General features: G+C 40.5%; 1 protein-coding gene across 14 annotated transcripts in view; it reads left to right on the forward strand.

Annotated features, from left to right (window-relative positions):
- Positions 1-3,052: 3,052 nt before the first annotated feature.
- Positions 3,053-25,856, forward strand: part of AOPEP (aminopeptidase O (putative)) — a 335,871-nt gene continuing 313,067 nt past the window's right edge. For 6 of the 14 annotated variants that reach the window (XR_014139966.1, XR_014139965.1, XR_014139968.1 and 3 more), the window contains exon 1: positions 3,053-3,151. The gene's annotated coding sequence lies outside the window, so the exon portion shown is untranslated. The remainder of the gene's footprint in view (positions 3,152-25,856) is intronic. The other 8 variants (XR_014139962.1, XR_014139963.1, XM_081802933.1 and 5 more) reach the window with 5 other exon arrangements.

Consider the following 25,856-nt stretch of genomic DNA (forward strand, 5'->3'; position numbering starts at 1 on the left):
AGGGGGAGGGACAGAGGGAGAGAATCTTTCAAGCAGACTCCCCGCTGAGCAGGGAGTCCAATGCGGGACTCGATCCTGGGACTCCAGGATCATGACCTGAGCCGAAGGCAGTTGCTTAACCAACTGAGCCACCCAGGCGCCCAACCCATGCTGGGTTCTAACACACTCACTTGCTTTGGTGTGACATGTGGGTGGACTATGGTGACATTAAATGGGCCAGAGACATGGCAGACAGGCTTTAGGCTAATAAATTCTATCAAGAGCTGAAGGGCTTATATAACTATGTTTGGTACTTAGAGGAACTTAGAAAAGTAATTGCAAGCAGCAACAATAACAACAACAAGCCTTACTAATGGGCAAAAACCAGAAGCAGTATTGTTTACTAAGAAGTCCAGAGAGAGATATCAGGGTCAGCATCTCAAAAATGTCAGCAATGACTCAGAATCCCACGCTCCTTCTCCCCCTCCTTTCTCAGCATGTTGGCTTTTCATCCTTATGGTTACCATCCATGGTCAAGATGGCTGCCGAACTCCAAGCATTTTTTCCCTCATGCCAGCTAGCTCTTCTTTTATGACTTTTTTAAAAATTCTCTTTTTTAAAGATTTTATTTATTTATGAGAGAGAGAAAGAGAAAGTGAGCAAGCATATGCAGGGGGAGGGGCAGAAGGAGAGTGGCCACAAGTCCAGCAAAGATAGGATATTCTATTATCTAAAATTTGAGGGTTTGGGGCACCTGGGTGGCTCAGTTGGTTAAGCGTCTGACTCTTGGTTTCAGCTCAGGTCATGATCTCAGGGTTGTGAGACCGAACCCCTTGTCAGGCTCTGCGCTCAGCAGGGATTCTGCTCGAGATTCTCTGCCTCTCCCTTTCCCTGTGCCCTCCCCCAACTCGTGTGACATTTTACAACTGAAAAAAACTGAGGTGCAGAAAGGTTATGTGACTTTCCTAAAGAGAGATACGAATGCTTCATCAAAGGCAGTGGTTAGTTAAGAATGGAGGTGGTGGGCAAATGTGATAAATACTGAGGAGATTCAAGTCAGGACATTTTTGGTTTGACTGTGGGATAAGGGAGAGAGATAAGCCTGGGATCATTTTGGATTTCAGGCTTGGGTGCCTGGGTGGATGTTGATACTGTTAACTGAGACAGAGAATAACTGAGTAGGTTAGGTTTGATGGTGGGGGCAGATGATGATTTCAGTTTTATTTATTTAAATTCAATTTAATTAACATATACTGTATTATTAGTTTCAGAGGTAGAATTCACTAATTCATCAGGTGCACAGAACACCCAGTGCTCATTCCTTCACGTGCCCTCCTTCATGCCCATCACTCAGCTACCCCATCCCCCCACCCACCTCCCTTCCAGCACCCCTCAGTTTGTTCCCTATATTTAAGAGTCTCTGATGAGTTCAGTTTTAAATGTCAAGTTTGAGATGCCAACTGAGTATTTCAATAGCAAATTTTAAAAAGGTTTGGGTGGAGAGACAGACTTGGGAGTTATCAACTTACTGGTGGTAGTCCCAAGAGAGTAGATGAAGTCATCACACTGGGAAAATATCCACCACGGAGGCAAACTTGTGGCCTGCACATGTGTTTTGTTTGGTCCAAAATAAAAGTTTAACAAAGTTCAAATTAGTGACCAACATTTAAAATTTAACAAATTTTACGTAAGAATTTTATGTAAGTATCTGTATCATCACCACATCACCAAGCCAGCACTCTTGGTTGGCAAAAATCATCCAGAGCTGAGAAGGGACCATGAACTCCAGTTCTCCATCTCTAATCATGAGCTTCACTCCTTCGTGTTCACTGCCTGAGCACTTGTAGGCTTTTGGGTTTCCAGCTTGATGTAGCATAAGAAGATCAAGGAGGAAAGAGTTAAGGAAAAGGGAGAGGAGCCCCTGGATGGAAACTGAGAAGAGATGGTCAAAGAGATAAGAACCAAAAGGGCTTGGTAACAGAAGCAAAGGGATCGGGGTTGAAGGAAGGAGAAGCAAATCTTGCAAAGCATTAGAAGTTGTTTCAGCTGCATTATTTGGCTTTTTGCTGAGGCCCAAAATTTAGGCGTAATTTTTGACACCTTTCTTTTCCTTTATCGCCTTATGTAATCCATCTCGAAGTCTGTCATCTCCAGCTCCAAATTATTCCTTAAATTTGTTCATTTCTCTCCATCATTTCTTACAGCATCACTGCAAAAGCAACTTGCTCTCTTTGCATCCTTTGTCTCCCAATAGTTCATTGTATACACAACATCTAGGGCGGTTTTACAAAAACAGATCCTGTCACTTGCATGTCTAAAACTCTTCACTGGCTACCCATTACAGTTCAAATGAAACCCATGCCATTTATGATGACGCAGAAAGGCTCTACAAGATCAGGATTCTACTTGCCTTGTTGATCTCCTCTTCTGTTCTTTCCCTAGCCTCCTTTCTCACTTTCTCAATGGCACCACATTTTATCCCCTCCCCATAGCTTTCGAACATCTAGATTCTTCTCTTGGTTGTTCTAACTCCAGATCTTGACAAAGCTGACTTCTCAGTTCAACAGGCCTCTTCATAGTTACTTCCTTAACATCTCAAACTAATGGGGCACCCTCCTTTTTTTTCCTTCCACACACTTCTGATCTCTACGAACGCATATACATTTGTTGTCATTCAATGTTTACTTTCTGAACTAGAAAGGAATCTCCAGAAGATTACTGTTTTGTTCACTGCTGTACCCCCCAGATTCCTTTAACACTGCTTGCCCGGCACATAACAGAACTGTAATAAATTGTGGTGGAATGAATATGTACACTACAGTCATATATACCAGGAGCAGGGTAAAATAAGGAATAAAAAGTGCACTGTTGTTAATTCGGTAACTTTTTTTTCTTAAATGCCTATAAGATTTTGTAATTAGAAATAACCTGGTAACAGGGTAACCCTACAACCCCCAAACCAAGCCATCCCTGTCAGCCCACGCTCTCCGGCTGCAGCTCCGCGCCTGCGCAGACCTCCCCCCGGCGACTCCGCCCAGCTCTTCCGGAGTGGGCGGGCCGGACCGACTGCGGTCCAGGCGCGCTTGGATTACGTCACCAGGCGGGGCCCGGGTAGCCCGTGGTAACCCGGAGTCTGCGGAAGTGGAGACCGGTGGGCAGGCGGCTAGGACAGGTAACCTGTGCGCTCCCTGTTGGGTCCATGCCTTCCTCTTCTTTGACGCCGCGATGGCGGCTGGCACAGCAGCTTCCCATTGAAGGCGACCGGGAACCCTCCTCAGTCCTCATCTTTCTCCGGTGGGGTCCCCATTCCCTCAGTCCTCCCAGACTCCTGAGGCTGAACCTGTCCTGGGGACTTGGGCTGAGCGGCCACTTCTCTCCGCCTCAGCTCTCGCGGTGCCGATGGGCGATGACTTTCCTCTCCCCCCGTGGCATAGACCCTTCTAAAGCATGCATTTGCCTCCTTTTTCCTCTCTTGCCTCCAGGCCCACTTCGCCCGCCCCTCTCCACTCCTTGCCCCGCAAGACTCATATCCAGGCTTGTTTAAGGAGATTCAGTTTACGATTCTCTTAATTTCCACTTGCCCTGAAACCCAGGCACCTTCCCTGCTCCTCCAACCGTCTACTTCCCACCCCCCGCCCCTAGGATCCTTACTGAGAGCACCAGGCTTTGAGTTTTGGTGTCCCTAAAGAGCATTCGTACTGACAAGAGTTTTGCTCCTTAATGCATGTATTTGTTGAGTAAGGAAGTGGCGTAGTAATGTGAAAATCTTTTGTGATAATAAATGATATACATAGGATCCAATCAACTGTTGAGATGGATGGAACTGCTACAGCATTTCATTAAAATGTTCCTTGTTCCTAGCTTTCTTTTTGGTTTTCAAGCAGTGGTAACAAGTACCTTTGCAAAGTTAGCCGTCAAAATAAATAAGCAACAGAACCTCACTAGGAATGTTTAGACAGCAAAAAAAATAATAAAGTTCATCTTGTTGATAAAGTAATATGGGTTATGACAAAACCAACCAGGATAGATATGGGAGGAAAGGCAGGATTCTGAAATCTTTGATCCGTTGATGGTTTGGTTTTGTATTTTTTTGTACTTTATGTTCCATTTTTGAATAGAGCGTATCTTCATGTAATTTTGAGAAGCCTGCCTATGGCTTGCTAATTGGTAAGATTAGATTCTTCTAATACTAGGGGGACAAAGTAGAATAAGACTAGGGAATAATAGTCGCTCATTGTTAGCCATCTGCTGTATCTCAGGGACCGTGTTTGATACTTTGCATTTATTTTCTTCTTAGCTCACACAACAACCTTGTGAGTTAGGAATTTTTATCCTCAATTTACACAGAGAAGGAAACTGAGGTTCGGGTATGTGAAGATAACATGCCAAAAACTTATGGTTACTAAATGGTGGGGCTAGGCTTTAAGTTCAGGTCTATGTATGACTTCAGAGCCTATACCTTTTCTTTCTTTTTTTTTTTAATAACTCCATAAACGATCACATTCTAGGCTTTTCACAATAGTCACACATAATTCTATGAGTTTATTCTCTCATCAACCTAAATGATGAGTTTATTCTCTGATCAATCTAAATGATTTGTAATATCTTTAGTATTAAGTTGTTATATACCTGGAATTAAAACACCTGGAAAGCTTAATTTATGATCCTCCCCCCCCCACACACTATCCTTATCTTTAAGAATGAGATAAGAGGCAAGCAAGATTGCTCAGTACAACCCTTTTTAGATCCCTCAGGGAATGTGTAATTCTGGATTGTTGAAAGTTTTACCCTTTTAGAGATGGAAATCATACTGATTGTTTTGTATAGAACAATTTTAAATGCCCTAAAAAATTCCTTGCTTTCTTAAACACTAAGTATACTGACATACTTTAACCTTTTCTTATGTCTCAGAGCAGTCATTCTAAGTATCACTTACTGTCCTGTGTTGTGATACAGTGATATCCTCAGAGCTTTTATTATATTTAACTGCACAAGTTGTTTTGCCTTTTGAGTTTGTCTGTATTTTTATGTATTCCATTCCTCAGTGTCACCAGGAGATAGTAAACCATAGTGATTAAAAGCAGGGTTTGGGGAACCACACTTCCATTATTCAGGTCCTAGCTCTACCACTTACTAGCAGCTCAGTGAGCCCAGACAAGGTAGTTGACCCCTCTACACCTCAGTTCCTCATTTGTAAAATGTAAATAAAAGAGTACTTTTCTCAGAAGGTTGTTGTGAGGATCAAGTGAGTTAGTGTCTGTAAAGAGCTTAGAACAAATCAGGCGTATTGGAAGAGCCATGTAAGTGTTTGCTAATATTGTTAGTCTGGTTTTGGCCTTATGTATTATTCCTTGAGTGATATTTGATATATGGTATTTATGAGTTTACTGGAGAATTAAATTATCCCAACTAGAGTACCTTCACCTTAGCCATTCTAGGAAAATGCTAATTTATTAAATTTATTTTTGTTGTGTCTTTGAAATGCAATATGCCTTTTGGTTGTGGTGTTTGGAATGGAGACTTCAAATATTTCGTGTTCTGTATGTTTCAAAATAATAGGCTTTTAATTTCTGCTTTGAATTTGGGGGATATTTCAGTGGTTTACATTATGGTTTACCCATATATGGGAACCCCCTCTGCTTTTGAATTGAACACCGGTAGGTTTACACATCCATTTATGGTGCCCTGCACAGGGATAGTGGTGCACTCCTGTCATGATTCTGTGTGGGTAGATACCTCCTCATAAAACTACCATTATGCATTGGCCACATATAAAGCTATTTTCTCAGTATAATCCTCTTTTTTTCCTCTTCAATGAGCTAAAAAAATTGACTGTCAGCAAAATGAAATAATAATACTTTTTGAATTTGCGAATTATGTACCAATTTTCAAGCATGTGTTTTAAACCAAGTCCAGCTAAGGGTTGATATTGACTCCTTTGTTGTCCATCATCAGGAACTTGAAAATAAGTGATCTTTTTTTTAAATTTTAGTACCATTAAGGCTGATGCTCCTGTTGAAAGTTGCTGTTGAAAATATAGGTTGTATTTTTAAAAGATATTTTTTGATTGTGATAAAATACTCATAATATAAAATTTACTATTTTAACCCTTTTTAAGCATATACTTCATTGCATTAAGCACATCATTAATCACCATTATCCATTTCCAGAATTTTTTCGTCATTCCGAACAGAAGCTCTGCACCCAATAAAAAGCAATTCCCCATTCCCCTCCTCCCACGCCCCAGCTCCTGGTAACCTCTGTTCTACTTTCTGATTTTCCGAATTTGCCTATTGTAGGTGGAGTCGTGCACTGTCCTTTTGTATCTATTTCATTTAGTATATTTTCAAGGTTCATCTTTGTTGTAGTAGAGTTCATCCATGTGAGAGCATAGATTAGAATTTCATTCCTTTTTATGGCTGAATAACATTCTATTGTATATATATAGCATATGCTATACTTTTGATGCATATTGAATTATGCTTCTATATACTCATTTCATATGGTATGAACTTAATACTTGGTGATTTGATTTGTGAGTTTCTAGAGGATGGGGATGGAAATACCAATTGAAATAACAGTTGTTACTGAACAGTGAACAAAATACCTGGTAACAATTTTAAACTGGAGCTTGAGCCTGTATTACAGTGTGGTTGTTCTTCTCACTTAACATTTAGTCTCAATATAGTAAGGAAAATAATAATCGTGATAACATTACCTAGTATTTCTTTTTTTTTAAATTTTTTTTTTAAGTTTTTTTTTTTAATTTATTTATTTGACAGAGAGATAGCACAAGTAGGCAGAGCGGCAGGCAGAGGGAAAGGGAGAAGCAGGCGCTCTGCTGAGCAGGGAGCCTGATGTGGGGCTCGATCCCAGGACCCTGGGATCATGACCTGAGCCGAAGGCAGACGCTTAACGACTGAGCCACCCAGGTGCCCCATTACCTAGTATTTCTATAGTGTTTACAGTATGCCAGGCATTATTCCAAGCACTTTACCTGTGAGGTAGGTACTACAGTGTTCTCTTTTACAGATGAAGAAGCTAGGCACAGAGAACTTAAATTAATTGAATTGTTAAAATTTACAAGGCTGGTATGTGATGAAATTGGAATTTGAACCCAGGCTGGGTGGCTCCAGAGTTGATTTATCCTATATTTGGTGTTGACACTTGGCTCAGTATCAATTTTGCAATGTAAATTGTTTTGCCTGCCACATTCTTCCTCTACCCTCTCTTTTTATATCATTTTTAAAATAGAACATTACTTCCGAGCTTAGTAGGCAATGGAAGAGCATCTGAACCCAAATTGTCAAAAGGGTGACAGGAAACTTCTCACTTGGCTGGGGTGATAACATTTGAATGGCATTCAAACTGCATTTTCACAGCTTAGTTCATATTATCTTTCTCTGAGAGCCTGTCTTTGAAAAAGCAGATCCTGAAACGCTTTAAGATCTCATATTGCGTATATATTGTGTTGGTGTTTGATATTGCACAATTCCCACACTCTTTTTCTGTGGGAAAAAGAGCTTTTTTTTTTTTTAAAGATTTTATTTATTTATTTATTTGAGAGAGAGAGAGAAACAACATGAGAGGGGATAGGGTCAGAGGGAGAAGCAGGCTCTCCGCCGAGCCGGGAGCCTGATGTGGGACTCGATCCCAGGACTCCGGGATCATGACCTGAGCCGAAGGCAGTCGCTTAACCAACTGAGCCACCCAGGCGCCCAAAGAGCTTTTTGTTTATAATGTTGTTACTGACTGTCAGAATGGTTTATGGCACATTTATTTTGTTGCTAACTCATTACTCTGTATTGCTTGATTCCTGAAGAAATTATCTTTTGAGATAGCATTTTTAGATACATAATCAATTTCACTATAATTTTTCTTGGCCTTTCCTTTGCTTACATTTTATTTCTTTGACACTTGCAGTTGAAGATTTACTTTTTGAAACTGATGGGAATTGGGATATGCTTGATAGATTTTGGCAGCAAAGGAGAGACATCTCAGCCTATTTCTTTTGCCCTGATCATGTTTTGCGTGTGTAGCAAGTATGGTGCATATTTGGAGGTGTGAACTGTCTGAGTAATGTCTGGCAGAAATCAAACTATAGAATGGATGTTAAGGATAGAAAGGGCCCTTAGGTATTTCTCTTATATCCTTCACTCAGCAGTCGGGAATCTGAAGCCTGTGATGATGAAATGATTTGCATATATTCAAACAGAATCCATTTTTAAAAAAGAAATCCAGTGTTGCATGTTCTTTTGAATCATACCTCATTGTGTTTGTGTAGCATCCTTGTAAGAGGAGACTACCTTTTTTTACTTGTAGGTACTTAATATTCTTATATATGTTTTAGGTGAGAGAGAATGCCCGGAATTGGATAGGTTGCCAAGAGAATGAACTGATATGATGGATCCACGTGATACGTAGGTTAAATCAATAGGACTTTGCAATCGTTTATGTGTGGGTGAGAGTAAGAAATCTGGGGTATTTGGCTAACCTGAGTAGATGGTGGTGTCATTCACTAGGAAAACTTAGAAGAGGTCGGGACTGGGTGTATGCGTTCAAAGTGACTAGAGCATGGATTGCATAGACATGTGAGAAAAATTGAAGCTAGAGCTGGAGGGTACACTAGCATCTAGGAAGGGGGAGAAGGAAGCACCAAATCAGTAGGAAGAGATGGAGTGCTATCACAAATACCAAAAGAAGAGAGAATTTTAAGGAGGATATGGTCATGTACATTAATGCTCCAAAATTCAGGACTGGAAGAACCTACTGAAGTTGACATATAGGGAGTCATTTGCTTCCACTGTGGAGTTTTAGTGGCATGGGAGGGGTGTGCACAGTGGACTGGAAGGGATATGGAGTGATGGGGATAGGGAGGGAAGACAGTTCTTTTAAGGAATTTGGCTGTGTGCGGAGAGAGAAGAGTTGGAGAAAGATATGGAAGTAAGGTAGGGTTTTTATTCAGTTGTGGTTTTTCCCCCTAAGGAGAGATTGGAACAATCACTTATTTCTGAGGGGAAAAGGGCTGAGAAAGAGGAAGAAGTTGAGGGAAGGCATAGATGATTGATGAAGCAGGGTCCCAGAGGTCAGTGAGAGATGATAGAGTGCAGGCCATGATGAGGGAGTGCTGAGACAGGAAGGACACTTACTCCACCTTCCTGGGAGGGATGGCTTGGGGAAGGGTGGGGATAGATATGAATAAGTTTATGGGATGGGGAGGGAATATGTGCAAGTTCTTGTCTGATGGTGGCAAAATTTCTTAAGTGAAGCAGGTAAATTTGCTGATATTGAGTGCTGATTTGGTGAGGTGAGGATTGAGGGGAGAGGTAGAAGTTTGGAATAGTCACTGAGGGGAAAGAACAGGAGTTGAGGGGGTAACTAGAGAGAGACACGAAAGGTTGCCCGCCTGGTAATGCTGGGGGTCCCGTTGAGGTTGGAATCTTGAATATGTAGCATCTGCCTTTGGAATGGTCATGTGATATTTATTTATGTAATAGTTGGTTTTTTTTTTTTTTTTTAGCTTTGATTGAGTTCAGTACACTGAGTTAAGAAGTAGAAAACTTGGGTGATTCAATTGGTTAAAAGTTAGGTTTTATAGAACAGATGTCAGAAGGACGAAAGAGCAAGAGAATTGAGGTTAAAATGTTCTAAGAGTGATTGAAGAAATGAATCATGTTATCCAAAGAAGGCCACAAAACAGAGATTCTCAACTTAAGAAACATTTATAATTCTCCCTCATAGGAGCTGTCCTGTGCATGGTAGGATGTTTAGCATCCTTGGCCTCTACCTACCAGATGCCGGTAGCCAACCCCGGCAGTTGCAACAATCAAAAATGTCTCCAGACATTGCCAAATGTCCTCTGAGGGGCAAAATCATCCCCCAACTGTAACTTCTGCCCTAGAGCCGGAGGGAGCAGATGCATTGAAGATAATGGAAAAGTCGAGGGACTGGAGTTTCAATGTAGTAAGAGTTGGTGAGTAAGCAAGAGAAAGTAGGAAGAACAGGAGGGCATGCTCTGATATTAGATTATGGAAATGAAGTATTTCAGTGATGGAGCTGTTCCAAGTAATGAAAATGTCAAGAACGGACCATTGGTTTGCTGAGTGGAGTGAAGGCAAAGGTTGTTGGCACTGAGTAGGTAATTTTGGGAGAGGGAAAATAGCCAGCGTATAGTGATGGAGCAAGCTGGGAAAGCAGCCGGGGAACAGCCTGAGTTTCTGCAATGAGAACAGAACTAAGACTTTCTGGATGTTTGTTTCCTTACTCTATCCATTAAGTGTTTCTCATCTCTTTTTATAACAGTATCAATTCCCAGATCTTGTACCTCCCTTCTGTAATATTTTAAAGTTGTGGAATTTATCCAGCTTGGTTTTTGTAGTATTTTTTTTTTTAGGTGAGGAGTTCTTTTTTTGTTTCCTTTTCCATATTTTCTTGATCTGATTTTGTGGTTCTCTACCTCTAAATATATTACTTTTCAAAAGGCCCTGGTTCTGTGCTGTGTGACCTATTTTCAGGGTATTTCTTTTGCATTTGGGCATTTCATTATGAAGTCTGCTCTTTGGCGGAAGTGTCAACATATCCTTAAATCTTACAACCTCTTAGAGATGTTCTTTTCCCTTGCCTTCCCCCACCCCCATTGTCTTCTCTTTTGCTCCTTATTATTTCATATTTATTTTTAAACTGTAACTATATGTATGTATAGTGTTGATGAGAAGTAATTACAGTGGACTCAATAAGCCAGACCATAAACTACTTGTAGAATATGCCTTTGCTTTTTCCTGTGTTCAATAAATCCATACTTCACTGGAACTTTTCTTTTTTTTTACTTTATTTAATGAGCTTACCTTGCATTATTCATCAAGAAAGAGTGGGCACTAACTTCCACCTCTTTTACAAGGCATTGAAAAAAAATCTTAATCTACAGATATAAGCTGATGTAGGTTTTGTCATTGCAAAATAGGAAGTAAGTAGGTGGCATTAAAAGCCTTGACATTTTTACTTGATTCTTACATGAATTATTTTTTGTGGATGCTGATCTATTTGATCAATATGTTATACTATATTTGATAAAGAATAATAAGTAGCTCTATTAAGGAATGTCTTATGATGGCTAAATCCCCTAATGGTGATTAACAATGATATTTTATGACCTTATTTCCATACTTAAATATGAGGATTTCCAAGAAAAAGATTGATCTGTTACCTCAATAAAAAATGATAACCAGTTTTTCATAAGGATTTGATCTGTTTTGGTGTGTAGGATCTAGCACCTCAAAGGAGAAATGATTGTTCTCTCCAAACCACAAAAACAGACATTCGTCCTAAATACAAAAGCATGCCAGAAGACAACATTTTATCACAGAAGTTGTGCTTTAAAAAGCAACAGCATTACGTCCCATCCATTGTTCTCTAGTGGCAGATGACACTAAACAATTTTTGTGCTCAGTCTGCAACCACACTCAGTACTTGGACAGATATAGGATTCTTCAGGGGTCACAGTGGAGCACATGTATGCCCAAGGACTTTGACTATTGTTCATAACAAATCATTTTGATTGTGAACATGGCTTAAAGACTTTTCTAATAAAGAGAGTGTTTTAGGTTCTGGAAATACAATGGTTATGTTGTGTTTAGTCATGTTCTTACAATAATTTAAGAAAATCATATTTTTCACACTTCTTGGTAAATTGTTAATGTTATGCAGTATTTGCAACATTTAACCAGCTTATGGCTAACGCTTTAAAAACACATTTCCCTGTTGGCGTTGTTCTGTATTGTTCTCCAGGTTTATTCTATTTCCTTAAGTATATATCAGAGTCTCAAAGAAAAATAAACTGCTTAACCTTACTTTTAAATCTTCCTAATTAATTTTAACATGGGCCCCAATTACGTATGTTCAGTTGTGTGTTCAAGTTGAAAAGGTAATGGAGATCCTGAAGATCTTCTAAAGATACTGAAGCTGTATCAAATGCATTTTCTTATCTTGCTCCCAAATACTATTCCAATTTCTAGGAATTAGTTGAAATCTCTTTTCTTGGGAAGGATGAACTGCATACATGTTCAGTTTACCACTTAGAACCTGATGCCAGGAGTATATTTTAAACCTTAATGAGATGGATTTGAAAGCTATTTATAGAGAATGGGGCACCCATATGTAGTGTGTAAATTCTAGACCTATCTCTCAATGGAGAAATCTCATATATTTATTCCCATGGAGAACCAGAATGTAGATAATGAGATCTGAATGTTGCCAATATTTCTAGAGAATCTAATTTTGCCTGATTTTGCCTTTAGACACAGTACTCCTCACCAGAATTGTCTGTAGCTGTAGCCCTGTGACAGTCACCAAATAAATCACTAAATGGAGGGAGCCCATCTTGATTTCTGGCTAAAGGAAATGTTGTTTCCTAAGACAGGAACAGAGGGACCTCTTGCCCTTCCTACAGCTTTCCTGCTGTAGGAAGTATGGTTTCCTATAGAGGACAGAAAGGTTGTTCATGCAGGGTAGGAAGTGGGGACAGTAGGGTCAGACAGAGGCCAGGAGAGGGATGGGAAGGGTGTTCATCTCTGCAGTTGCCAAGAAGGGACAAACTTTTCACTCATACTGCAAGTTTTGAATGATGGGAATTTCTTGAAGATGCTGAGCCGAGTCCTACACAAGAAGCCCTATAGAAAGTGGTTGGAGCATTTGCCAGATGGAGCCTTTTATTTATTTATTTATTTTCTCCAACATCATTGAACTTCACAGTGAATTCTAAGTAGTGCTGGTTGGGAGGAGACCAGAATTAGCTTAAACCACTGGTTCTCAAAGTCTGGTCGCTAGACCAGCAGCGTCAATATCACCTGGAACTTGTTAGAAATGCAAATTCTTAGAGCCCATTAATTGGTATTTTAACAAGATCTTCAGATGATTCATTTCAAGTTTGAAAACCACTGGCTCAGGTAACTCAAAGTGGTTGAGAACGACTTTGCCTAATTGTGGTGTCAAAGTCACAGTGTTGAGAAAGAATGAGTGAAAATGCATTGCATGCTGGAACATCCTTTAATCTTTATTTAGGGATGAAGTTCTTTTTACAGAGTATGCTGTGTTTCAAGTTGAAGGGCAGAAGAGATACTGGTATCTACACTATAGATCTAACAGGCCTGTTGGTGGAGAATACTTGCTGTTCATGGCTGCAGTTTACACTGGAATCTAAATTCTCCCAAACCATAATGGAAGACAACTGTTCACTTTGCCTCCTTTTTCATTTTAAATATTTATCCCTTGATTTTCTTTTTGTACTTTGTGTAGGCAATGACCTGTGGGAATCCTGTTTTCATGGCTTTTTGATAGCAAGAGTTCAAGTAGCTAAATGGTTCAGAAGCATTAAAGTAGAATTACCTAGACGTCTTATTTAAAATGTGGATTATTGGTCCTAGTCACTGGAGATTCTGATTTAAAACATCTGACACAGTGTCTGAGAGTCTGTATTTTTTTTTTAAGTAGACTTTTTTCTTTTTTTTGAGGGGGGGAGGGGCAGAGGGAGAGAGAGAGAGAAAATCTTAAGCAGGCTCCACACCCAGCGAGGAGCCTAATGCAGGGCTTGATCCGATGACCCTGAGATCATCAAGAATTTGACGCTTAACTGACTGAACCACCCAGGTGCCCCCAAGAATCTGTATTTTTAACAAGCACCACCCCCCCTCACCTGCCCCTCACTGGTTCATTCTTAGGCACATGAGCTTCAGACCACATTTTGAGAAACTCTTTATCGGATTACAATTTTACCCTGAGATACAGATGTTTTCCTGAGTTTCTGAAGATACAGATATGAATCTTAATTGCTAGTAATGAAGCTACCTGAATGTTTAATATCCACTGGAGATGCTTGGGATAAAATTCTAGAACTCATGAGTATTCTTCCTAGGTTAAAAATGCCCCTAAAAGACCAGTTTGACAGTGTAACATTATAACACAAAACCAGTCAGATTTAAAAATTTATTGTTCTATAATTCATGTTTTCTGAATAATCCTAATGAAGCCTATGTTTACATTTATGGGGCTACATATTAAAACTTCACACAGAAAAGGAATGAACTAAATTGAGAAAATATTGGAAAAGTCTATCTTTTCACAGTCTCCAAGCCACGTGCTAGAAGCTTAAAAGGCATCAAGAGTGTTAAGAAAATACTATGTCAGTGAGCCTACAGGTTAGTACCCTAAGTTCATTGTGAGGGGAAAGAGGAGATTTACCTAAAATGACTTATGATTTTTTTTTCCTGCATAGAATTATATAAAAAATTGTTTTTTCTAGCGTCCAGGAAAATGATTCAAGACCAGGAATTGGGGCAAGAAGCATTTCTCTCTCTGTCTCTCTCCCTTTCCCCCCTTCCTCCCACCCCCCACTCCCCCCAGTTCTCTTTGGAGAGAACCTCCTGTTACTGTCTTTTTCTGTGCTTCACTACCCAAGATTCAGTTAATGCTTCTTGAAGTGGATAAGAATAAAGGCAGTGGCATGTGATTGTTTCACCTATTTAGGATAGATAACTACAAAAAGAGGTAGTCCCCCTTTGCAGTGAGAAAAGGAAGTAAAAAAAAAAAAGTGATTAAATATTTTAGTGTCTTCAGTGTGGTTTTTTTGGAGGGGTGTGGGTGCGTTGTCATCATGACATCCTCCATCAGGAATGGGAGTAAGCTGCTCTTAGGAAGCTGTTTCAAAGCGCCCACGGTACTAATATTTCAAAATGAAATCTAACCCATATTTCTTTTAGATGGGAGGAACAGGTGTGGTAGATCCCAGCCCCTCTCTGCCCTAAAGTACTACTTTTGAAATGGGCCCTTCTGCAAGCTTTTAGTACTAGTTGGCAGGAAGGAAGCAAAGTCAATAAAAAGCCTTGCCCACCTGTCCATTAGGCAGTTGGCCTTCTGCCAAGTTCAGCTCTGTTTGACAAGCAGAGCATGGCGGTAGCACCTGGACTGTACCACCCCATACCCAAGAACTTGAAGAGAAGACCTAGCATCCTTGTTCTTTCAGCTGCTTCCCTTATGGAGACCTGTTGCCTGTCATTTTTCTCTACCATCCATTCCAGTGTTATTCTGAAATACTTTTTCTTGGCTAAATGCCAGCCCTGTGGTTCCCACTGATAATATGCCTTTATAGAGTAGGACAGTCCTAAATTTTGCTGTGAAGTGGCTTCCTGAACATTCTGATTTCTTTATCACTTTTTATAAAGTGTAGATATAGATGTGTTACCAGGCTCAGCTGATTTTTTTTAACCAGTGTTTTCTTGATTTGTATGCAAGATGATTTAAAGTGGTACATGGATAAGCATCTTTTGAATTTTAGTAGTTATGTATCTCTTTTAATATATGTGGGAAAATGCGGGCGCCTGGGTGGCTCAGTTGGTTAAGCGACTGCCTTTGGCTCAGGTCATGATCCCGGGGTCCCGGGATCGAGTCCCACATCGGGCTCCCTGCTTGGCAGGGAGTCTGCTTCTCCCTCTGACCCTCTCCCCTCTCATGCTCTCTCTCACTCTCTGTCTCTCTCAAATAAATAAATAAAATCTTTAAAAAATATATATATATATATATGTGGGAAAATGCAAAATAGCCATTCAAACCCATGATTTCATTGGATTTTATAAAAGGTGAGTCAGTGGCAAAGTGGATTGGAGAAAAAGTATTTAAAAAATAGTAAGATGATGGTATGAAGATGGCAAAAATACTGAAGGTGTTACATATATTTGACTGAAGTTTGGGAGATACTCAGGGCTTACACTTTTTGAAATAGTCTTTAAAATAATATGCAAGAGGTAGGTGGGGGGATGGTGTAATTGGGTGATAGGCATTAAAGAGGGCACATGATGTGATGAGCATTGGGTGTTATATGAAACTGATAAATTACTGAACACTATATCTGAAACTACTGATGTACTATATGTTGGCTAATTGTTAAAAATTAAAAAAAAAATACACAAAATAAATTCTAAGGTTGAAATGCCATGCCATGTTGGGAGATGTGTACTTGGCATAGCATAGTTCTTCAACTAAAAATTCCTATTCAAATCAATGTGCTTCTATTTTTTTTATTATTTTTTTAAGATTTTATTTATTTATTTGACAGAGAGAGACACAGCGAGAGAGGGAACACAAGCAGGGGGAGTGGGAGAGGGAGAAGCAGGCTTCCCGCAGAGTGAGGAGCCCAATGCGGGGCCTGATCCCAGGACCCTGGGATCATGACCTGAGCCGAAGGCAAACACTTAACGACTGAGCCACCCAGGCGCCCCTGTGCTTCTCTTTTAAATAGCCCTTTTAAAATACTAAGCTTAAAATAATCCTTGCTAATATCATTAATGTTTTTACTGAGTCTTTTGTTATAAGTTATATGAGATTTTGTATCTTCAGTAGGACACAGGTAAGAAAAACCACTGTAAAACTTTGTGTAAATGGTTTGCTGTTCTTTTTTGCCACTTTTAAAAATAATAGCTTTGGGGCACGGGACTGGCTCAGTGGGTAGAGCATGCGACTCAATCTCAGGGTTGTGAGTTTAAGCCCCCACGTTGGGTGTAGAGCCTACTTAAAAAATAGCTTTATTGGGGCGCCTGGGTGGCTCAGTCGTTAAGCATCTGCCTTCGGCTCAGATCATGATCCCAGGGTCCTGGGATCGAGCCCCGCATCGGGCTCCCTGCTTGGCGGGAAGCCTGCTTCTCCCTCTCCCACTCCCCCTGCTTGTGTTCCCTTTCTTGCTGTCTCTCTCTCTCAAATAAATAAATAAATAAATCTTTTAAAAAAATAGCTTTATTGAGATATAATTTACATACCATAAAACACCCTTTAAAACTATAACTCAGTGGTTTTTAGTATACTCACAGAGTTTTGCAGCCACCCCCTCTGTCTAATTTTTGGGTGCTGTCATCATTCCAAGAGGAGCCATTGTACCTTTTTCTCAGCCCCTGGCAACCACTTCTGTCCCTGTGGGTTTGCCTAATGTGGACATTTTGTATAGATATACTGGTATAATATGTGGCCTTCTGTGTCTTCCTTTCACTTAGCATGATGTCTGCAAGGTTCATCCACATTATAGTATATGTCATACTTCATTCCTTTTCATGACCATGTAATATTCCAGTGTGTGGATATATCACATTTTATTTGTCCATTCAACATTTGATGGGCATAGGGGTTGTTTTGCTGTTTGTTTTTTTCTTAAACAATACTTTAAAATACCTGGGGTCTTTAAAGCAGTTACTGGATGACTCTCTAGGTGTATTGTAGAGGAGACTCCTGCAGTGAGTGGGAACTGGATTTTGAGTCCTTTGTTATCATGGATTCAAGAAGTCTGTATCTGTCATCTCTTTTCGCTAGTAAAATATATTTTCCTATGAGCTGGAGCAGTGACTTTTTTTCCATAGCAGAACATTCATTAAGAAAGAAACTGTTTTCATAATACCTCTTTAAGAACTGAGTTTCCAAAATAACTTCTATTTAAAAATAGTGTTTTTCAACAATTCTAGAAGAGGAAATCTTACTGAAAAAGCTGATATTTTTGTCTATATTTTCTTTTCCGATTTCTTTATTTTTACCCGACTGAACTCTGTAACCCAGCTCTATTAATCCAGATCCTGTTTCCCAGTATATGAATATTTATAGACAATAATAAATTATATTCTCTTAATGGAGTTCAAAAAGTTTTGTTAACTTTTATCCCAGCACAAATTCCTGGGTGGTCTGATTAAACCCTCATCTTTAAATATTAAATATTAAGCTGGTTCTTTTTATTTTTAAAGGCTGTATTGACTGATTTATATCCACAGAAGTGTTCAATAGTTATTTATCTAGGGCCTGTGGTATGCAAAGCACTTCATGGAGTAATAGCCGTACCTTTTGCATCTGCTGAAGTCATACCTGATTTCAACCATTTTACTCAAATTCTGCAGTGAGGACAGTGAGTGAATTTGAGTGTGAACTGAGATATGAAGGTTCTAGAAACTTTGTCATGTGAGAATCAGATGAAAGAACTGAGGTTGGAAGAGAAGACTCAGGCAGTGTGTCATGACGGCTCTCCCAGCTGCTCAGAGCTTGTCTTGTTCTGGGGGTCGGGGGGCGGGGGGGAGTTTGCGTGAAAGAAGCATGTGTCAACAAAGCTGGTACCCCTGCCAGCTGAGGCGGCGTAAAACATGAGTTTGTGTTCTAATTTTCCATCCTTATATACCTTTCCACCATCTTCCAGTTCCAGGATTATCTTGTCCAGTGTCTGAGGGTAAGAATGATTTCTGGACACTATCTTGCCTATTCAAGGATTTATGGAATGTTACATTATTATATGAATACATGATTTTATCTTAAACAAATAGAATACAAACATGTAGTGTTGTTTAGTATAATGCAATTTTATTAAGTTTTATTAGATCAGGATTTAAATTTACTTTCCATTTGGTGTATGTGGAGGATTTTGTCACTCCTTAAAATGAAAGGACCTGTAAAATAATAGCAGCAGAATATGGTGTTGTTTAAGAGTGGTGGGGAAGCCTCTGGTGATAGTGGATGTCCATGCTTGTATGGGGATACAGGGATAGTTCTTGAGCTTTTTCAGTGTTGCTGGTCTCATTCAACTTATGGGTTTAGAATATAATGCACTTTGCTGTGCTTTAAATGGGCATTTTTGGTCTAGACTTGGACTGTACTTGAGGCAGTAGCTAGGGTCAAGCCAGACCATATGAATCTAAATTTCAGTTCTGCCATCTAATAACGGTGAACTTAGGGAAGTATCTTAACCTCTCTAGGCTTTAACTTACTCATCTGTAAAATGGAGATGATATAGACCTCCCTCACTGGGTAGTGAGAAGTAAATGAAATGTAGTTAATATGCCTTGCCTGTTTCATAGCAAGCACCCAATAGATGTTAGATGCAGTTGCTAATTGTTGTTCATACTAGTGTATAAAGGTCCAGTGCTTCCTCAAAGATTTCTGAATAGTCCAGAGGAGTTCTGAATTGAGTGAATCTCTGAAGGGGAAAGACTCTGGTCTCCCTATTCTCTCCAAGGCATTCTAGATTCATGATGCTTGCTTGGGACCAGCACATTCTAGGGAAGTTTTGGGTGAATGGCATTTTCCTGGCCAGCCATAGTCTAGATCTCTTCCACACTTTGTTCCCCAGAACCCCTGAAACGTGGAGTGTTTGTGGAATGGGATTTTCTCTGGCATTTTTTTCAGAAGCTCATGGCTGAATGTGCAGATACTCCATGGAAATACTGGAGTATCAGAGCACTTTGAAAAATTGTACCGCCTTATGCTATAGGAGAAAAGCAGTATATTTGTCTCAAGGGAGATACAGTAAAGGGCATGAAAAAAGAGTTTAAGTTACTAGGATGACAAAGTGGACTATATCTAAATCTTCATGAGTGCCATAAAACCATATTCAATTTTATATGATTGAGGTATCCATTCAACAAGTGTCTATTAAGCATTTATTCATAGTGCCTAGTTTTGTCCAGGAGAGAGTGTTAGGAAACCCCCTGGTTTTTGTTCCTAACACTGCTTCTCAAATCCAGGTAGGATCTTCATGCTCTTTTCCTGGTGGCTGATTTCCGGGGCTCATCCTGGTTTTCTCTCCTCTCAGAACTGCCTCCACCCACTCCTTTCCTGGGATTTTATTTTTCCCAAGACTGGCTGCAGATTGGCTACGCTTGCCTTAGCTTTCACCTTTCCTTGTTGTCCCTGTAGTTATCTTCGGACCCTTTTGGGATTCAGGATTTTACTGTGAATCCTTATGGAAAAAATAGAAAAAGGCTAACAAAAGCAGAGTCATTTAAAGACTTGGAGTTTTTACAATGACAGTTACCAATTCAGTGCTAAGATAGTAACTGCTAAAATTGTAACTGAAAGACAATTAACAACTGGGGCTTCTGTCTTGCTTGTGCTAAACACGAAGCTCACCATATTCTATCTGTGATTCATCTCCCCCATTCCCCTGAAAATCCTTCTTTTCCAACACCAGTAGAGATTGATGAAATCAAGAAAGAGCCATAACGATTCTCCCTGATACCAAGAAGGTAGTTTGTATTTCCAAGGACCTCCTGCTAGGATGATAGTCTATTTTAATATGTACCCAGGATTTGTTTTAATCAGGTGACAGACATGGAGACAAACTGCCCTCAAAGAAGAGTTTATTATTTACAGTTCCCAAGAGGAGGGGGCACACCAGCAAGGAAGCACCAGGGTTGGTCAGGAGGCAGAAGGAGCAAGGGGAAAGCATGGGCATGAGCCTTTATTGTGGTTTCTGGGGGATGACAAGGCAGGCCAAAGTAAGCAGACTTAGGACTGGCTAGTTTGAGTGATTTTGGAGGGCTCTGGACTGTAGGGGTGGTCCCTAGTCTTTGGTATATTGCCCTGGGAGGAATTGGGGTGCGGGAATATTGGCTTGGTGTTTGAGGATTAAAGGAGGTGGTTGGGGCTGTGAGCTCTGGATTGGTTGGTTTGTATATTAGCTGGCCCCAGTAGGGGTTATCTGTCTGGGATCAGCAAGGCTTCAAGATGTCAAAGCATCATCAAATACAGAAAATAAACATGATTAACAGACATTCTATCCACTGGAGTTGTACTTACCACAAAAGGGTTCTTTCAGCAGCATTTTCTTGTTGAATGATACAAAGAATGGTAAAGTGGCTCCCTGCAGTCCAGGAGTTTATAGTCTACCTTAGTAGATAAAGCCTGCATATATCAAATAGTGACTTGTCATGCAGAGCACAAGATTATGTACCAGAAAGATCTACAGAGTGCAATGGAAGTTCAGTGGAAGGGGAGATGGAGTGTCCTAGAAGCAGTAGAGGGCAGTGGTAAGAGGACAGGCTACTGGGTTCATCTGGCTTCATCATTTATTTGCTGTGTGGTTTTGAACAAGTTCTTTAATCCCTATGTTTTAGTTTCCTCATCTGCAAAATGAGTTTAATAATAATAGTCCTCATCTCATAGAGTTACTTGAGGAGTAAATGAGTTAATATGTAAGAAGTGCTTAGAACAAAGCCCAGCACTTAGTATTCAGTGTTAGCTGTTAGAACTGTGGAGAAAAGTTTGGTGGAGTGGATAGAATTGATTTTTACCTTAGAAGAGAGAGGGGAAGTGTTCCTTTTTGGGGGCCTGGGTTAGTAAGTGGCTGGAAGTGAGCCTGACAAAGTCAGGAAATGGAAGGTTGGTTTGGTAGGATGAGACTGAAAAAATAGTAAGAGTTTTGAATGCTAAGGAGTGTGCATTTTTCTTTAAACAATAGAAATTCATTCGAAGTGTTTTGTTTTTAGCAGAGACATGACATTAAATTTGTGCTTCCAGGAATAAGTCTTGTTAAGTATGGTTTTGGAGAGAGGAGAGGCTTGGTACAGAGTGTTTCAGACAGGATAGGTTAAGTTAGCATAGTAACAAACAGCTCTAAAACCTTTGTGGCTTTAAAAAAGTAAATGTATGTTTCCTGCTTATGCTGCCTGTCTGTCACAGCTCAACTGGGTGCTCTACTTATAATCATTCAGAGGTGTTCAGGCTGATAGAGTAGCCACCTAGCCACCATCTCATATTTGTTTGCCTTAAGAGAGAGGAGAGAGCACTCTGGAAGGTCGTGTAGTAGCAGTTAAATATTAAGCAATCACAGGCTTCCAGAAATTGCCATCCTTCCATGTTTGAGGGTTAGGGACCTGGGAAGAAGAACTGGAAATGTTTGTTAATAGCACTAATGACTGCTCATCACCCAGGGAGACTCATTTAGAAGGTTGTTGTATCGTAGTTCAACTACGTGGTCTTGGTTTCTGGATCCGGGTTTTGCAGGCAATGTGGAGAAGAACTGGATAAAAGAAAGAATTTGAAGGAATAGAATTTAAAGGTTCATAATTGATTGGGTAGAGTTACAGAGGTGGGAGGAGTCAAGATGAGACAGAACTTTTAGACCTAGTGGACGGTGATGCTGCCCTAACAGACAGAAATCGGGAAGCGGGTGTGTGTTAGTGAGTGATAGGGGGTCAGTCAGATGCCCTGCAGGCCTCCAGAGCCGTGCTCCCTGAGGACGAATCTGCCAGCCAGTGTTACCACACACTGTGGTTAGTCCACAAGGAGATAAGTACAAAAATAGAGAGTAATCATTTATAAACTATTATACTAATTATTTTTCCCTTGTTATGGTTTATTCTTATTGTGCTTACGTTAAATCCGATAATAAAATAATTGGGCTTGTATTTTGTATGTTTTTTTACTTTTCTTCTTTTTGTGATTTGTTTTGATTATGTTTTACAAAAGTGTTGACCTGTAACGGGAAAAAATAACTAGCCCTTCACCACAGAGAGTTTGAGACGCATTGCCTTGGAGACAGGTGACAGGGACTGCTGGAGGTCAGGGGCTGAGCCCTTTCCATAAGGAGATTAGTCGAGTACTGGACATGTGAGCACAAGACAGACTCCAGAATGAGAAGAGGGCCCCAGATTAGGCTTTGGGGGACGTCCATTGTCTGGGGGCAGATATGTAAGAGGTGGTGTAGACTGTACAGTCTCCCAGAAATCATCAGAGGTGATGGGAGATTAGTAATGACAGATGCCACAGAGAGTCAAGGAAAAGAAGAACTGAGGTCAAGCTAGATTTGGCAAGAAGGAAGTCACTGTAAATGTTTAAAAATAAACTTTTAGTGAAGTGGTGTGGTCAGATACCAGATTTCAATTGTAAGAATGTGTGATCATAAAATAGAAGAGGGTATGAACTGTTGGCTGGAAAAGTTTGATAGCAAAACAATGGCAAAAGCTAGAATGGTAGCTGTTGGGCCAAGGACAGGAAAGCACATTTTGCTGTTACTAGAGTTTTGGTTTTTTGTTTGTTTGTTTGTTTGTTTTTGCTACAGGAGAATCTGAGTAGCTTTAAAGGCTCCCGTCAGCTGAGAAGTGGAGGCATAGATGTGGGAAGGAGGGAGAGGTGGCAGTGGTCCATGGCAGGGGCAGGAGTGGAGAGCAAAGGTGTGGAGTGAACCTGGGGTTGGGAATGGGTGCTGCCGAAGAGGAATGGTGCCGTGACCCAGGTAACTGCTGCCAGGTAGCAGATGGAGGGTGGTTAGAAGGGGAAATGGATGGGAATTCGCAAATGAACGGTGGGGCATCACGGGGGTGGAGCAATGATGTGGTCTGAGTTGAGTGAGCAGGGACTCAGCAGCCCTAGTGAGGGCATCAGTGAAATGGCGTCCAGCCTAGGAAATTCAGCTTCTTACTCTAATCAACACTCAGTAAATATGAGTACTAAGTGACAGAGTAATGGGGGGAGTCATATAATCCCCAATCATGGTCAGAAGAAGAATAAAATTGTGATAAAGAAATGGACTTAAGATAAAATTATTTAATTAAACATATCTAATATTTAGAAACAGAATCATTATTTATTAAAAGTATGCAAAGAATACAAGTGTGATGTTTTAGTTACTCTAAACCTTGTAAAATTTGAGATGTATCTCAAAACTCCTACCTGTCAAAATCATCTGTTAACTAATTTCTCATTTTCATGGAGTTCTCTCTTCTTTTAAGTATTAGAATGGGATAAGAGCTGGGCAGAGATACAGGGTCTATGGTCTGTGCCCACTCCTCCCTTCCCTGACCAGATTATTCGCCCTCCACAGTCCTGTCCCAGCCCTCAGTTTCCCCCACACCTTTGCTGTTGTCTGTGATGGGCCTCTGGTGTTCCACGTGACATTGATATAAGGTAGCATGTCTTGTTACTCTGTAGCATTGCCATGTGGTAGAGGCCATGAGATAGCAGTTAAGAACACTCTTAAGTCCAACTACTTGAGTTCAAATCTTGGTAGTCTTGAGGGGCACCTGGGTGGCTCAGTCGTTTAAGCATCTGCCTTCGGCTCAGGTCCTGATCTTGGGGTCCTGGGATCGAGCCCCGCATAGGGTTCCCTGCTCAGCCGGGAGTCTGTTTCTCCCTTCCCCTCTCCCTCTGCCCCTCCCGCTGCTCACGCACACATTCTCTCTCTCTCTCAAATAAATAAAATCTTTAAAAAAAATCTTGGTAATCTTGTACACTTAGCTTCTCTGAACATCATTTCCTCATCTAGCAAAGGGAATAGTAAGAATAAAAAACATTGCTGGGGATTAGGAGAGTTTCAGATACGTAAGTAAGCACTCAATAAGTATCAGTTATTTCTTCTTCTAGATAAAGTATCTCTAACAGATGTTTTCACTGGTTTTTAGTTTTCCATAAAACTAACAAATCAAGTTATTTGCCTCTGGATAATGGAGAGTTGTTAGTAGGTCTTGTGCCTTAAACAAGATGGCAAAGAGGTAAGAGGGAAGGATAAAGGGATTCCGTGAGGACAAAGTCAGCTTCTGGAGAGGTGTACCCACAGCAGGCTGTGTTAGGATTGATGAGTTCTTTGTTGTATTCGATTGACACATCTAACGGTTTTGACACAGATAAGTTGTTTTCTAGTTTATGAAACCTTTAATTGTTGATAGTGCCAGGAAGCAGAACAGTGTTGATAAAGACACATCTAAGGAGGAATCAGACCTGTAGTTCAACAGATACATAACCTTTCCAGTGCCTTCGCTGGTCAGCCGCCATGGGGCAAGTATGACTTCTTGAGAAAGGGGTAGAAAAGTGAAATTTCCTGTTTTCTATAACTGTAATGTGTTCTCCCAGGAATCCTTTTGCCATTACTCTGCTGTAATTTAGTTTAAGTGACACTTTTTTTTTTTTTTAAAGATTTTACTTACTTATTTGACAGAGAGAGAGAGAGAGTGAGAGAGCGAGCCCCACAAGCAGGCAGAGCGGCAGGCAGAGGGAGAGGGAGAAGCAGGCTCCCTGCCGAGCAAGGAGCCCGATGTGGGGCTCGATCCCAGGACCCTGGGATCATGACCTGAGCTGAAGGCAGCCGCTTAACTGACTGAGCCACCTAGGCGCCCTTAAGTGGCACTCTTTAGAAAACTGAAACAAGCTCTACTTTGCAAGCAAGTAGCAATCAGAGGGATAAATTCTTTTCTCTTCGAAAATAGTGAAATCACATCCAGTCTGATCTTTGCAACCCAATGCCTGCTGATAATGTGAGCATAAACACATTAGGCACCAAAGAGGAATGGCATCTGGATGCTGAGATAGGATCAGAAGAGCCAAAATCAACACAGGCTGCCATCAGGGAGGCTGAATTCCATCATATCACATCATGTTCAAGCATAATTCAGGCTAGTCATATACTGATGTGAGTAAAATCAGTTTTGTTTTCAGTTTTCACATTTTAGACCTCTGCCCCCCACCCTTGACTGGTTATAATATATAAATCAAACCACAGCTGACAGTGATTTGCTTTCTTTATCCGGGAAAAGGCCTTTGACTCTGGTTCTGACTTGGCTTCATTGCGCTGATCTTCATCGCAAGCACGTTCTATAATTCCCACAACAACATTAACTCCAGTTGTTGTGTTTTTTTTCCCCCACATATACATATCACAATAGTTCTTTCATTACATGATCACAAATTATATGCAGTCACCCTTCTATGCTTCATGAAAGCAGTAAATTTGAAGAAAAGAGAGGCTATTTAAAACTTGAGACCAGATGGGCGCCTGGGTGGCTCAGTTGGTTAAGCGACTGCCTTCGGCTCAGGTCATGATCCTGGAGTCCCGGGATCGAGTCCCGCATCGGGCTTCCTGCTCGGCAGGGAGCCTGCTTCTCCCTCTGACCCTCCCCCCTCTCATGTGCTCTCTGTCTCTCTCATTCTCTCTGTCTCAGATAAATAAATAAAATCTTTAAAAAACAAAAAAACAAACAAAAAAACTTGAGACCAGAGGCCACAGTTTATCTTATTTACAGTTTGGCTTAAAGATTAATATTTAAGTTAATATCATACTACATGTGGTAATCCTGCAAAGTGCTACATATTTTTATTTA

This window comes from Leptonychotes weddellii, chromosome 14 (genome assembly GCF_054177405.1).
Source record: "Leptonychotes weddellii isolate Sample4059 chromosome 14, ASM5417740v2, whole genome shotgun sequence".
In the NCBI taxonomy this organism is placed as follows: domain Eukaryota; kingdom Metazoa; phylum Chordata; class Mammalia; order Carnivora; family Phocidae; genus Leptonychotes; species Leptonychotes weddellii.